At 47.5% G+C, this 12,082-nt stretch overlaps 31 non-coding genes across 31 annotated transcripts; 13 read left to right on the top strand and 18 right to left on the bottom strand.

Annotated features, from left to right (window-relative positions):
• Nucleotides 1-186: 186 nt before the first annotated feature.
• Nucleotides 187-259, bottom strand: trnav-uac (transfer RNA valine (anticodon UAC)). Its single transcript has one exon. It is a non-coding gene; the product is annotated as a tRNA-Val (tRNA).
• Nucleotides 260-379: 120 nt separating this feature from the next.
• Nucleotides 380-451, top strand: trnag-ucc (transfer RNA glycine (anticodon UCC)). The gene has a single exon. It is a non-coding gene; the product is annotated as a tRNA-Gly (tRNA).
• A 79-nt stretch (nt 452-530) lies between these two features.
• On the bottom strand, nt 531-602 carry trnad-guc (transfer RNA aspartic acid (anticodon GUC)). The gene has a single exon. It is a non-coding gene; the product is annotated as a tRNA-Asp (tRNA).
• Nucleotides 603-868: 266 nt separating this feature from the next.
• trnaa-agc (transfer RNA alanine (anticodon AGC)) lies at nt 869-941 on the top strand. Its single transcript has one exon. It is a non-coding gene; the product is annotated as a tRNA-Ala (tRNA).
• A 488-nt stretch (nt 942-1,429) lies between these two features.
• Nucleotides 1,430-1,502, bottom strand: trnav-uac (transfer RNA valine (anticodon UAC)). Its single transcript has one exon. It is a non-coding gene; the product is annotated as a tRNA-Val (tRNA).
• A 120-nt stretch (nt 1,503-1,622) lies between these two features.
• On the top strand, nt 1,623-1,694 carry trnag-ucc (transfer RNA glycine (anticodon UCC)). The gene has a single exon. It is a non-coding gene; the product is annotated as a tRNA-Gly (tRNA).
• Nucleotides 1,695-2,112: 418 nt separating this feature from the next.
• Nucleotides 2,113-2,185, top strand: trnaa-agc (transfer RNA alanine (anticodon AGC)). The gene has a single exon. It is a non-coding gene; the product is annotated as a tRNA-Ala (tRNA).
• Nucleotides 2,186-2,346: 161 nt separating this feature from the next.
• Nucleotides 2,347-2,420, bottom strand: trnai-aau (transfer RNA isoleucine (anticodon AAU)). The gene has a single exon. It is a non-coding gene; the product is annotated as a tRNA-Ile (tRNA).
• Nucleotides 2,421-2,673: 253 nt separating this feature from the next.
• trnav-uac (transfer RNA valine (anticodon UAC)) lies at nt 2,674-2,746 on the bottom strand. The gene has a single exon. It is a non-coding gene; the product is annotated as a tRNA-Val (tRNA).
• Nucleotides 2,747-2,866: 120 nt separating this feature from the next.
• trnag-ucc (transfer RNA glycine (anticodon UCC)) lies at nt 2,867-2,938 on the top strand. The gene has a single exon. It is a non-coding gene; the product is annotated as a tRNA-Gly (tRNA).
• A 418-nt stretch (nt 2,939-3,356) lies between these two features.
• Nucleotides 3,357-3,429, top strand: trnaa-agc (transfer RNA alanine (anticodon AGC)). The gene has a single exon. It is a non-coding gene; the product is annotated as a tRNA-Ala (tRNA).
• An 832-nt stretch (nt 3,430-4,261) lies between these two features.
• Nucleotides 4,262-4,333, bottom strand: trnad-guc (transfer RNA aspartic acid (anticodon GUC)). The gene has a single exon. It is a non-coding gene; the product is annotated as a tRNA-Asp (tRNA).
• Nucleotides 4,334-4,600: 267 nt separating this feature from the next.
• On the top strand, nt 4,601-4,673 carry trnaa-agc (transfer RNA alanine (anticodon AGC)). Its single transcript has one exon. It is a non-coding gene; the product is annotated as a tRNA-Ala (tRNA).
• A 161-nt stretch (nt 4,674-4,834) lies between these two features.
• On the bottom strand, nt 4,835-4,908 carry trnai-aau (transfer RNA isoleucine (anticodon AAU)). Its single transcript has one exon. It is a non-coding gene; the product is annotated as a tRNA-Ile (tRNA).
• Nucleotides 4,909-5,161: 253 nt separating this feature from the next.
• trnav-uac (transfer RNA valine (anticodon UAC)) lies at nt 5,162-5,234 on the bottom strand. Its single transcript has one exon. It is a non-coding gene; the product is annotated as a tRNA-Val (tRNA).
• Nucleotides 5,235-5,354: 120 nt separating this feature from the next.
• On the top strand, nt 5,355-5,426 carry trnag-ucc (transfer RNA glycine (anticodon UCC)). The gene has a single exon. It is a non-coding gene; the product is annotated as a tRNA-Gly (tRNA).
• A 79-nt stretch (nt 5,427-5,505) lies between these two features.
• Nucleotides 5,506-5,577, bottom strand: trnad-guc (transfer RNA aspartic acid (anticodon GUC)). The gene has a single exon. It is a non-coding gene; the product is annotated as a tRNA-Asp (tRNA).
• Nucleotides 5,578-5,844: 267 nt separating this feature from the next.
• Nucleotides 5,845-5,917, top strand: trnaa-agc (transfer RNA alanine (anticodon AGC)). Its single transcript has one exon. It is a non-coding gene; the product is annotated as a tRNA-Ala (tRNA).
• Nucleotides 5,918-6,078: 161 nt separating this feature from the next.
• Nucleotides 6,079-6,152, bottom strand: trnai-aau (transfer RNA isoleucine (anticodon AAU)). Its single transcript has one exon. It is a non-coding gene; the product is annotated as a tRNA-Ile (tRNA).
• Nucleotides 6,153-7,649: 1,497 nt separating this feature from the next.
• trnav-uac (transfer RNA valine (anticodon UAC)) lies at nt 7,650-7,722 on the bottom strand. Its single transcript has one exon. It is a non-coding gene; the product is annotated as a tRNA-Val (tRNA).
• A 120-nt stretch (nt 7,723-7,842) lies between these two features.
• Nucleotides 7,843-7,914, top strand: trnag-ucc (transfer RNA glycine (anticodon UCC)). The gene has a single exon. It is a non-coding gene; the product is annotated as a tRNA-Gly (tRNA).
• Nucleotides 7,915-7,993: 79 nt separating this feature from the next.
• trnad-guc (transfer RNA aspartic acid (anticodon GUC)) lies at nt 7,994-8,065 on the bottom strand. The gene has a single exon. It is a non-coding gene; the product is annotated as a tRNA-Asp (tRNA).
• Nucleotides 8,066-8,565: 500 nt separating this feature from the next.
• On the bottom strand, nt 8,566-8,639 carry trnai-aau (transfer RNA isoleucine (anticodon AAU)). Its single transcript has one exon. It is a non-coding gene; the product is annotated as a tRNA-Ile (tRNA).
• Nucleotides 8,640-8,892: 253 nt separating this feature from the next.
• trnav-uac (transfer RNA valine (anticodon UAC)) lies at nt 8,893-8,965 on the bottom strand. Its single transcript has one exon. It is a non-coding gene; the product is annotated as a tRNA-Val (tRNA).
• Nucleotides 8,966-9,085: 120 nt separating this feature from the next.
• Nucleotides 9,086-9,157, top strand: trnag-ucc (transfer RNA glycine (anticodon UCC)). Its single transcript has one exon. It is a non-coding gene; the product is annotated as a tRNA-Gly (tRNA).
• A 418-nt stretch (nt 9,158-9,575) lies between these two features.
• trnaa-agc (transfer RNA alanine (anticodon AGC)) lies at nt 9,576-9,648 on the top strand. The gene has a single exon. It is a non-coding gene; the product is annotated as a tRNA-Ala (tRNA).
• A 161-nt stretch (nt 9,649-9,809) lies between these two features.
• On the bottom strand, nt 9,810-9,883 carry trnai-aau (transfer RNA isoleucine (anticodon AAU)). The gene has a single exon. It is a non-coding gene; the product is annotated as a tRNA-Ile (tRNA).
• Nucleotides 9,884-10,136: 253 nt separating this feature from the next.
• trnav-uac (transfer RNA valine (anticodon UAC)) lies at nt 10,137-10,209 on the bottom strand. Its single transcript has one exon. It is a non-coding gene; the product is annotated as a tRNA-Val (tRNA).
• A 271-nt stretch (nt 10,210-10,480) lies between these two features.
• trnad-guc (transfer RNA aspartic acid (anticodon GUC)) lies at nt 10,481-10,552 on the bottom strand. Its single transcript has one exon. It is a non-coding gene; the product is annotated as a tRNA-Asp (tRNA).
• Nucleotides 10,553-10,818: 266 nt separating this feature from the next.
• On the top strand, nt 10,819-10,891 carry trnaa-agc (transfer RNA alanine (anticodon AGC)). The gene has a single exon. It is a non-coding gene; the product is annotated as a tRNA-Ala (tRNA).
• A 161-nt stretch (nt 10,892-11,052) lies between these two features.
• On the bottom strand, nt 11,053-11,126 carry trnai-aau (transfer RNA isoleucine (anticodon AAU)). The gene has a single exon. It is a non-coding gene; the product is annotated as a tRNA-Ile (tRNA).
• Nucleotides 11,127-12,082: the final 956 nt, after the last annotated feature.

The following is a 12,082-nucleotide window of genomic DNA, read 5'->3' as shown; positions in this document are numbered from 1 at the left end:
GTTTTTTTCCACATCCGAAGCCAAGCGCAGAAGGCACAACAACAGCACGGGGATGGCATGATTGCTTCCTGTGCTCGCAATTGTCTTAATAAGGTCTAACACAAAATATAGATTGTTCACATCTACTAATGAGGTGTGATGACAGGCTTGCCCATAGTGTCAGACAAAAGACAAGAACTAAAGGCATGTTTCTGCCTGGTTTCGAACCAGGGACCTTTCGCGTGTAAGGCGAACGTGATGACCACTACACTACAGAAACCACAATTTTCCACCAAGCGTGCATGTGTCCCGCAGTGGAAATGACAGAGTTTGGTCATCTTTCCCACGGGAAAATTTGCACTGAGGGTCTTTCAGCAAAACAACGGTGTGCTTGTTTGTGGCGTTGGTGGTATAGTGGTGAGCATAGCTGCCTTCCAAGCAGTTGACCCGGGTTCGATTCCCGGCCAACGCATTGCCTTTAGCGCGTCGCACCTTGCTGCTCCAAAACCTTTTCAGGTTTTTCGGCTGTAGGTTCAGAAAAAACATATTCTCTCCCCGTCGGGGAATCGAACCCCGGTCTTCCGCGTGACAGGCGGAGATACTGTCCACTATACTAACGAGGAAGCTGTTGCAGCTGAATCTCTGCAACATGCAACAGGTAATACTGGCCCCTTCTCAATCTTCACAGAAGGTATGTGTGTTCTTGTGCCTTTTTCATTAGGCAATGCATGGTGAGTGAGCTTGTCAGTGATGTGAAGTCCCAGAAACCTGAAACTGTGCATAGTTCTCCCTGTGCTACTGCTGAAGTGAGTCACCTCTGATCAACATGCTTCAGCCTTCTAAATGTTATGCTGTTGTCATGAGAGGCTAACAGCTCCTGTTTCTTCAAGGGGAATTAGCTCAAATGGTAGAGCGCTCGCTTAGCATGCGAGAGGCAGCGGGATCGATGCCCGCATTCTCCAACGAAGGTTTTGACTGTGTGAATGCCACTGAGAACAGCTTTAAAAACTATAAGTTTGAGTGTATAACTTCAGTGTACGTTATTTACCTGATTCACCATTTGCCTCTGCTTGTCAGATGACCGTCTGAAAGCATGATATAGCAAAACAAAGAGAAGAACTTTTGGCCCGTACGGGGATCGAACCCGCGACCTTGGCGTTATTAGCACCACGCTCTAACCAACTGAGCTAACCAGCCCACAGTTGATAGCGGAACCCTTCAGGCATGACGGATGAATGTCCACAAGGTGTAATTGTTTTATTCTGTTTTTTTCCACATCCGAAGCCAAGCGCAGAAGGCACAACAACAGCACAGGGATGGCATGATTGCTTCCTGTGCTCGCAATTGTCTTAATAAGGCCTAACACAAAATATAGATTGTTCCCATCTACTAATGAGGTGTGATGACAGGCTTGCCCATAGTGTCAGACAAAAGACAAGAACTAAAGGCATGTTTCTGCCTGGTTTCGAACCAGGGACCTTTCGCGTGTAAGGCGAACGTGATGACCACTACACTACAGAAACCACAATTTTCCACCAAGCGTGCATGTGTCCCGCAGTGGAAATGACAGAGTTTAGTCATCTTTCCCAGGGGAAAATTTACACTGAGGGTCTTTCAGCAAAACAATGGTGTGCTTGTTTGTGGCGTTGGTGGTATAGTGGTGAGCATAGCTGCCTTCCAAGCAGTTGACCCGGGTTCGATTCCCGGCCAACGCATTGCCTTTAGCGCGTCGCACCTCGCTGCTCCAAAACCTTTTCAGGTTTTTCGGCCGTAGGTTCAGAAAAAACATACTCTCTCCCCGTCGAGGAATCGAACCCCGGTCTTCCGCGTGACAGGCGGCGATACTGTCCACTATACTAACGAGGAAGCTGTGTGCAGCTGAATCTCTACAACATGCAACAGGTAATACTGGCCCCTTCTCAATCTTCACAGAAGGTGTGTGTGTTCTTGTGCCTTTTTCATTAGGGAATGCATGGTGAGTGAGCTTGTCAGTGATGTGAAGTCCCAGAAACCTGAAACTGTGCATAGTTCTCCCTGTGCTACTGCTGAAGTGAGTCACTTCTGATCAACATGCTTCAGCCTTCTAAATGTTATGCTGTTGTCATGAGAGGCTAACAGCTCCTGTTTTCTCAAGGGGAATTAGCTCAAATGGTAGAGCGCTCGCTTAGCATGCGAGAGGTAGCGGGATCGATGCCCGCATTCTCCAACGAAGGTTTTGACTGTGTGAATGCCACTGAGAACAGCTTTAAAAACTATAAGTTTGAGTGTATAACTTCAGTGTACGTTATTTACCTGATTCACCATTTGCCTCTGCTTGACAGATGACCGTCTGAAAGCATGATATAGCAAAACAAAGAGAAGAACTTTTGGCCCGTACGGGGATCGAACCCGCGACCTTGGCGTTATTAGCACCACGCTCTAACCAACTGAGCTAACCGGCCCACAGTTGATAGCGGAACCCTTCAGGCATGACGGATGAATGTCCACAAGGTGTAATTGTTTTATTCTGTTTTTTTCCACATCCGAAGCCAAGCGCAGAAGGCACAACAACAGCACGGGGATGGCATGATTGCTTCCTGTGCTCGCAATTGTCTTAATAAGGCCTAACACAAAATATAGATTGTTCCCATCTACTAATGAGGTGTGATGACAGGCTTGCCCATAGTGTCAGACAAAAGACAAGAACTAAAGGCATGTTTCTGCCTGGTTTCGAACCAGGGACCTTTCGCGTGTAAGGCGAACGTGATGACCACTACACTACAGAAACCACAATTTTCCACCAAGCGTGCATGTGTCCCGCAGTGGAAATGACAGAGTTTTGTCATCTTTCCCAGGGGAAAATTTGCACTGAGGGTCTTTCAGCAAAACAATGGTGTGCTTGTTTGTGGCGTTGGTGGTATAGTGGTGAGCATAGCTGCCTTCCAAGCAGTTGACCCGGGTTCGATTCCCGGCCAACGCATTGTCTTTAGCACGTCGCACCTTGCTGCTCCAAAACCCTTTCAGGTTTTTCGGCCGTAGGTTCAGAAAAAACATATTCTCTCCCCGTCGGGGAATCGAACCCTGGTCTTCCGCGTGACAGGCGGAGATACTGTCCACTATACTAACGAGGAAGCTGTGTGCAGCTGAATCTCTGCAACATGCAACAGGTCATACTGGCCCCTTCTCAATCTTCACAGAAGGTGTGTGTGTTCTTGTGCCTTTTTCATTAGGGAATGCATGGTGAGTGAGCTTGTCAGTGATGTGAAGTCCCAGAAACCTGAAACTGTGCATAGTTCTCCCTGTGCTACTGCTGAAGTGAGTCACCTCTGATCAACATGCTTCAGCCTTCTAAATGTTATGCTGTTGTCATGAGAGGCTAACAGCTCCTGTTTCTTCAAGGGGAATTAGCTCAAATGGTAGAGCGCTCGCTTAGCATGCGAGAGGTAGCGGGATCGATGCCCGCATTCTCCAACGAAGATTTTGACTGTGTGAATGCCACTGAGAACAGCTTTAAAAACTATAAGTGTGAGTGTATAACTTCAGTGTACGTTATTTACCTGATTCACCATTTGCCTCTGCTTGACAGATGACCGTCTGAAAGCATGATATAGCAAAACAAAGAGAAGAATTTTTGGCCCGTACAGGGTTCGAACCCGCGACCTTGGCGTTATTAGCACCATGCTCTAACCAACTGAGCTAACCGGCCCACAGTTGATAGCGGAACCCTTCAGGCATGACGGATGAATGTCCACCAGGTGTAATTGTTTTATTCTGTTTTTTTCCACATCCGAAGCCAAGCGCAGAAGGCACAACAACAGCACGGGGATGGCATGATTGCTTCCTGTGCTCGCAATTGTCTTAATAAGGTCTAACACAAAATATAGATTGTTCACATCTACTAATGAGGTGTGATGACAGGCTTGCCCATAGTGTCAGACAAAAGACAAGAACTAAAGGCATGTTTCTGCCTGGTTTCGAACCAGGGACCTTTCGCGTGTAAGCCGAACGTGATGACCACTACACTACAGAAACCACAATTTTCCACCAAGCGTGCATGTGTCCCGCAGTGGAAATGACAGAGTTTGGTCATCTTTCCCAGGGGAAAATTTGCACTGAGGGTCTTTCAGCAAAACAATGGTGTGCTTGTTTGTGGTGTTGGTGGTATAGTGGTGAGCATAGCTGCCTTCCAAGCAGTTGACCCGGGTTCGATTCCCGGCCAACGCATTGCCTTTAGCGCGTCGCACCTCGCTGCTCCAAAACCTTTTCAGGTTTTTCGGCCGTAGGTTCAGAAAAAACACATTCTCTCCCCGTCGGGGAATCGAACCCCGGTCTTCCGCGTGACAGGCGGAGATACTGTCCACTATACTAACGAGGAAGCTGTGTGCAGCTGAATCTCTGCAACATGCAACAGGTAATACTGGCCCCTTCTCAATCTTCACAGAAGGTGTGTGTGTTCTTGTGCCTTTTTCATTAGGGAATGCATGGTGAGTGAGCTTGTCAGTGATGTGAAGTCCCAGAAACCTGAAACTGTGCATAGTTCTCCCTGTGCTACTGCTGAAGTGAGTCACCTCTGGGCAACATGCTTCAGCCTTCTAAATGTTATGCTGTTGTCATGAGAGGCTAACAGCTCCTGTTTCTTTAAGGGGAATTAGCTCAAATGGTAGAGCGCTCGCTTAGCATGCGAGAGGTAGCGGGATCGATGCCCGCATTCTCCAATGAAGGTTTTGACTGTGTGAATGCCACTGAGAACAGCTTTAAAAACTATAAGTTTGAGTGTATAACTTCAGTGTACGTTATTTACCTGATTCACCATTTGCCTCTGCTTGACAGATGACCGTCTGAAAGCATGATATAGCAAAACAAAGAGAAGAATTTTTGGCCCGTACGGGGATCGAACCCGCGACCTTGGCGTTATTAGCACCACGCTCTAACCAACTGAGCTAACCGGCCCACAGTTGATAGCAGAACCCTTCAGGCATGACGGATGAATGTCCACCAGGTGTAATTGTTTTATTCTGTTTTTTTCCACATCCGAAGCCAAGCGCAGAAGGCACAACAACAACACGGGGATGGCATGATTGCTTCCTGTGCTCGCAATTGTCTTAATAAGGCCTAACACAAAATATAGATTGTTCCCATCTACTAATGAGGTGTGATGACAGGCTTGCCCATAGTGTCAGACAAAAGACAAGAACTAAAGGCATGTTTCTGCCTGGTTTCGAACCAGGGACCTTTCGCGTGTAAGGCGAACGTGATGACCACTACACTACAGAAACCACAACTTTCCACCAAGCGTGCATGTGTCCCGCAGTGGAAATGACAGAGTTTTGTCATCTTTCCCAGGGGAAAATTTGCACTGAGGGTCTTTCAGCAAAACAATGGTGTGCTTGTTTGTGGCGTTGGTGGTATAGTGGTGAGCATAGCTGCCTTCCAAGCAGTTGACCCGGGTTCGATTCCCGGCCAACGCATTGTCTTTAGCACGTCGCACCTTGCTGCTCCAAAACCCTTTCAGGTTTTTCGGCCGTAGGTTCAGAAAAAACATATTCTCTCCCCGTCGGGGAATCGAACCCCGGTCTTCCGCGTGACAGGCGGAGATACTGTCCACTATACTAACGAGGAAGCTGTGTGCAGCTGAATCTCTGCAACATGCAACAGGTCATACTGGCCCCTTCTCAATCTTCACAGAAGGTGTGTGTGTTCTTGTGCCTTTTTCATTAGGGAATGCATGGTGAGTGAGCTTGTCAGTGATGTGAAGTCCCAGAAACCTGAAACTGTGCATAGTTCTCCCTGTGCTACTGCTGAAGTGAGTCACCTCTGATCAACATGCTTCAGCCTTCTAAATGTTATGCTGTTGTCATGAGAGGCTAACAGCTCCTGTTTCTTCAAGGGGAATTAGCTCAAATGGTAGAGCGCTCGCTTAGCATGCGAGAGGTAGCGGGATCGATGCCCGCATTCTCCAACGAAGATTTTGACTGTGTGAATGCCACTGAGAACAGCTTTAAAAACTATAAGTGTGAGTGTATAACTTCAGTGTACGTTATTTACCTGATTCACCATTTGCCTCTGCTTGACAGATGACCGTCTGAAAGCATGATATAGCAAAACAAAGAGAAGAATTTTTGGCCCGTACGGGGATCGAACCCGCGACCTTGGCGTTATTAGCACCACGCTCTAACCAACTGAGCTAACCGGCCCACAGTTGAAAGCGGAACCCTTCAGGCATGACGGATGAATGTCCACCAGGTGTAATTGTTTTATTCTGTTTTTTTCCACATCCGAAGCCAAGCGCAGAAGGCACAACAACAGCACGGGGATGGCATGATTGCTTCCTGTGCTCGCAATTGTCTTAACAAGGCCTAACACAAAATATAGATTGTTCCCATCTACTAATGAGGTGTGATGACAGGCTTGCCCATAGTGTCAGACAAAAGACAAGAACTAAAGGCATGTTTCTGCCTGGTTTCGAACCAGGGACCTTTCGCGTGTAAGGCGAACGTGCTGACCACTACACTACAGAAACCACAATTTTCCACCAAGCGTGCATGTGTCCCGCAGTGGAAATGACAGAGTTTGGTCATCTTTCCCAGGGGAAAATTTACACTGAGTGTCTTTCAGCAAAACAATGGTGTGCTTGTTTGTGTGGTTGGTGTTATAGTGGTGAGCATAGCTGCTTTCCAAGCAGTTGACCCGGGTTCGATTCCCGGCCAACGCATTGCCTTTAGCGCGTCGCACCTTGCTGATGCAAAACCTCTTCAGGTTTTTCGGCCGTAGGTTCAGAAAAAACATATTCTCTCCCCGTCGGGGAATCGAACCCCGGTCTTCCGCGTGACAGGCGGAGATACTGTCCACAATACTAACGAGGAAGCTGTGTGCAGCTGAATCTCTGCAACATGCAACAGGTAATACTGGCCCCTTCTCAATCTTCACAGAAGGTGTGTGTGTTCTTGTGCCTTTTTCATTAGGGAATGCATGGTGAGTGAGCTTGTCAGTGATGTGAAGTCCCAGAAACCTGAAACTGTGCATAGTTCTCCCTGTGCTACTGCTGAAGTGAGTCACCTCTGATCAACATGCTTCAGCCTTCTAAATGTTATGCTGTTGTCATGAGAGGCTAACAGCTCCTGTTTCTTCAAGGGGAATTAGCTCAAATGGTAGAGCGCTCGCTTAGCATGCGAGAGGTAGCGGGATCGATGCCCGTATTCTCCAACGAAGGTTTTGACTGTGTGAATGCCACTGAGAACAGCTTTAAAAACTATAAGTTTGAGTGTATAACTTCAGTGTACGTTATTTACCTGATTCACCATTTGCCTCTGCTTGACAGATGACCGTCTGAAAGCATGATATAGCAAAACAAAGAGAAGAATTTTTTGCCCGTACAGGGTTCGAACCCGCGACCTTGGCGTTATTAGCACCATGCTCTAACCAACTGAGCTAACCGGCCCACAGTTGATAGCGGAACCCTTCAGGCATGACGGATGAATGTCCACCAGGTGTAATTGTTTTATTCTGTTTTTTTCCACATCCGAAGCCAAGCGCAGAAGGCACAACAACAGCACGGGGATGGCATGATTGCTTCCTGTGCTCGCAATTGTCTTAATAAGGTCTAACACAAAATATAGATTGTTCACATCTACTAATGAGGTGTGATGACAGGCTTGCCCATAGTGTCAGACAAAAGACAAGAACTAAAGGCATGTTTCTGCCTGGTTTCGAACCAGGGACCTTTCGCGTGTAAGGCGAACGTGATGACCACTACACTACAGAAACCACAATTTTCCACCAAGCGTGCATGTGTCCCGCAGTGGAAATGACAGAGTTTGGTCATCTTTCCCAGGGGAAAATTTGCACTGAGGGTCTTTCAGCAAAACAATGGTGTGCTTGTTTGTGGCGTTGGTGGTATAGTGGTGAGCATAGCTGCCTTCCAAGCAGTTGACCCGGGTTCGATTCCCGGCCAACGCATTGCCTTTAGCGCGTCGCACCTTGCTGCTCCAAAACCTTTTCAGGTTTTTCGGCTGTAGGTTCAGAAAAAACATATTCTCTCCCCGTCGGGGAATCGAACCCCGGTCTTCCGCGTGACAGGCGGAGATACTGTCCACTATACTAACGAGGAAGCTGTTGCAGCTGAATCTCTGCAACATGCAACAGGTAATACTGGCCCCTTCTCAATCTTCACAGAAGGTATGTGTGTTCTTGTGCCTTTTTCATTAGGCAATGCATGGTGAGTGAGCTTGTCAGTGATGTGAAGTCCCAGAAACCTGAAACTGTGCATAGTTCTCCCTGTGCTACTGCTGAAGTGAGTCACCTCTGATCAACATGCTTCAGCCTTCTAAATGTTATGCTGTTGTCATGAGAGGCTAACAGCTCCTGTTTCTTCAAAGGGAATTAGCTCAAATGGTAGAGCGCTCGCTTAGCATGCGAGAGGTAGCGGGATCGATGCCCGCATTCTCCAACGAAGGTTTTGACTGTGTGAATGCCACTGAGAACAGCTTTAAAAACTATAAGTTTGAGTGTATAACTTCAGTGTACGTTATTTACCTGATTCACCATTTGCCTCTGCTTGACAGATGACCGTCTGAAAGCATGATATAGCAAAACAAAGAGAAGAACCTTTGGCCCGTACGGGGATCGAACCCGCGACCTTGGCGTTATTAGCACCACGCTCTAACCAACTGAGCTAACCGGCCCACAGTTGATAGCGGAACCCTTCAGGCATGACGGATGAATGTCCACAAGGTGTAATTGTTTTATTCTGTTTTTTTCCACATCCGAAGCCAAGCGCAGAAGGCACAACAACAGCACGGGGATGGCATGATTGCTTCCTGTGCTCGCAATTGTCTTAATAAGGCCTAACACAAAATATAGATTGTTCCCATCTACTAATGAGGTGTGATGACAGGCTTGCCCATAGTGTCAGACAAAAGACAAGAACTAAAGGCATGTTTCTGCCTGGTTTCGAACCAGGGACCTTTCGCGTGTAAGGCGAACGTGATGACCACTACACTACAGAAACCACAAATTTCCACCAAGCGTGCATGTGTCCCGCAGTGGAAATGACAGAGTTTAGTCATCTTTCCCAGGGGAAAATTTACACTGAGGGTCTTTCAGCAAAACAATGGTGTGCTTGTTTGTGGCGTTGGTGGTATAGTGGTGAGCATAGCTGCCTTCCAAGCAGTTGACCCGGGTTCGATTCCCGGCCAACGCATTGCCTTTAGCGCGTCGCACCTCGCTGCTCCAAAACCTTTTCAGGTTTTTCGGCCGTAGGTCCAGAAAAAACATACTCTCTCCCCGTCGAGGAATCGAACCCCGGTCTTCCGCGTGACAGGCGGCGATACTGTCCACTATACTAACGAGGAAGCTGTGTGCAGCTGAATCTCTACAACATGCAACAGGTAATACTGGCCCCTTCTCAATCTTCACAGAAGGTGTGTGTGTTCTTGTGCCTTTTTCATTAGGGAATGCATGGTGAGTGAGCTTGTCAGTGATGTGAAGTCCCAGAAACCTGAAACTGTGCATAGTTCTCCCTGTGCTACTGCTGAAGTGAGTCACTTCTGATCAACATGCTTCAGCCTTCTAAATGTTATGCTGTTGTCATGAGAGGCTAACAGCTCCTGTTTCCTCAAGGGGAATTAGCTCAAATGGTAGAGCGCTCGCTTAGCATGCGAGAGGTAGCGGGATCGATGCCCGCATTCTCCAACGAAGGTTTTGACTGTGTGAATGCCACTGAGAACAGCTTTAAAAACTATAAGTTTGAGTGTATAACTTCAGTGTACGTTATTTACCTGATTCACCATTTGCCTCTGCTTGACAGATGACCGTCTGAAAGCATGATATAGCAAAACAAAGAGAAGAACTTTTGGCCCGTACGGGGATCGAACCCGCGACCTTGGCGTTATTAGCACCACGCTCTCACCAACTGAGCTAACCGGCCCACAGTTGATAGCGGAACCCTTCAGGCATGACGGATGAATGTCCACCAGGTGTAATTGTTTTATTCTGTTTTTTTCCACATCCGAAGCCAAGCGCAGAAGGCACAACAACAGCACGGGGATGGCATGATTGCTTCCTGTGCTCGCAATTGTCTTAATAAGGTCTAACACAAAATATAGATTGTTCACATCTACTAATGAGGTGTGATGACAGGCTTGCCCATAGTGTCAGACAAAAGACAAGAACTAAAGGCATGTTTCTGCCTGGTTTCGAACCAGGGACCTTTCGCGTGTAAGGCGAACGTGATGACCACTACACTACAGAAACCACAATTTTCCACCAAGCGTGCATGTGTCCCGCAGTGGAAATGACAGAGTTTGGTCATCTTTCCCACGGGAAAATTTGCACTGAGGGTCTTTCAGCAAAACAATGGTGTGCTTGTTTGTGGCGTTGGTGGTATAGTGGTGTGCATAGCTGCCTTCCAAGCAGTTGACCCGGGTTCGATTCCCGGCCAACGCATTGCCTTTAGCGCGTCGCACCTTGCTGCTCCAAAACCTTTTCAGGTTTTTCGGCTGTAGGTTCAGAAAAAACATATTCTCTCCCCGTCGGGGAATCGAACCCCGGTCTTCCGCGTGACAGGCGGAGATACTGTCCACTATACTAACGAGGAAGCTGTTGCAGCTGAATCTCTGCAACATGCAACAGGTAATACTGGCCCCTTCTCAATCTTCACAGAAGGTATGTGTGTTCTTGTGCCTTTTTCATTAGGCAATGCATGGTGAGTGAGCTTGTCAGTGATGTGAAGTCCCAGAAACCTGAAACTGTGCATAGTTCTCCCTGTGCTACTGCTGAAGTGAGTCACCTCTGGGCAACATGCTTCAGCCTTCTAAATGTTATGCTGTTGTCATGAGAGGCTAACAGCTCCTGTTTCTTTAAGGGGAATTAGCTCAAATGGTAGAGCGCTCGCTTAGCATGCGAGAGGTAGCGGGATCGAAGCCCGCATTCTCCAATGAAGTTTTTGACTGTGTGAATGCCACTGAGAACAGCTTTAAAAACTATAAGTTTGAGTGTATAACTTCAGTGTACGTTATTTACCTGATTCACCATTTGCCTCTGCTTGACAGATGACCGTCTGAAAGCATGATATAGCAAAACAAAGAGAAGAATTTTTGGCCCGTACGGGGATCGAACCCGCGACCTTGGCGTTATTAGCACCACGCTCTAACCAACTGAGCTAACCGGCCCACAGTTGATAGCGGAACCCTTCAGGCATGACGGATGAATGTCCACCAGGTGTAATTGTTTTATTCTGTTTTTTTCCACATCCGAAGCCAAGCGCAGAAGGCACAACAACAGCACGGGGATGGCATGATTGCTTCCTGTGCTCGCAATTGTCTTAACAAGGCCTAACACAAAATATAGATTGTTCCCATCTACTAATGAGGTGTGATGACAGGCTTGCCCATAGTGTCAGACAAAAGACAAGAACTAAAGGCATGTTTCTGCCTGGTTTCGAACCAGGGACCTTTCGCGTGTAAGGCGAACGTGCTGACCACTACACTACAGAAACCCCAATTTTCCACCAAGCGTGCATGTGTCCCGCAGTGGAAATGACAGAGTTTGGTCATCTTTCCCAGGGGAAAATTTACACTGAGTGTCTTTCAGCAAAACAATGGTGTGCTTGTTTGTGTCGTTGGTGTTATAGTGGTGAGCATAGCTGCTTTCCAAGCAGTTTACCCGGGTTCGATTCCCGGCCAACGCATTGCCTTTAGCGCGTCGCACCTTGCTGATGCAAAACCTTTTCAGGTTTTTCGGCCGTAGGTTCAGAAAAAACATATTCTCTCCCCGTCGGGGAATCGAACCCCGGTCTTCCGCGTGACAGGCGGAGATACTGTCCACAATACTAACGAGGAAGCTGTGTGCAGCTGAATCTCTGCAACATGCAACAGGTAATACTGGCCCCTTCTCAATCTTCACAGAAGGTGTGTGTGTTCTTGTGCCTTTTTCATTAGGGAATGCATGGTGAGTGAGCTTGTCAGTGATGTGAAGTCCCAGTAACCTGAAACTGTGCATAGTTCTCCCTGTGCTACTGCTGAAGTGAGTCACCTCTGATCAACATGCTTCAGCCTTCTAAATGTTATGCTGTTGTCATGAGAGGCTAACAGCTCCTGTTTCTTCAAGGGGAATTAGCTCAAATGGT

The sequence above is a fragment of the Astyanax mexicanus genome, unplaced genomic scaffold (genome assembly GCF_023375975.1).
Source record: "Astyanax mexicanus isolate ESR-SI-001 unplaced genomic scaffold, AstMex3_surface scaffold_31, whole genome shotgun sequence".
In the NCBI taxonomy this organism is placed as follows: domain Eukaryota; kingdom Metazoa; phylum Chordata; class Actinopteri; order Characiformes; family Acestrorhamphidae; genus Astyanax; species Astyanax mexicanus.
The sequence above is the reverse complement of the archived record's forward strand: the minus strand, read 5'-3'. Positions and strand labels throughout refer to the sequence as shown.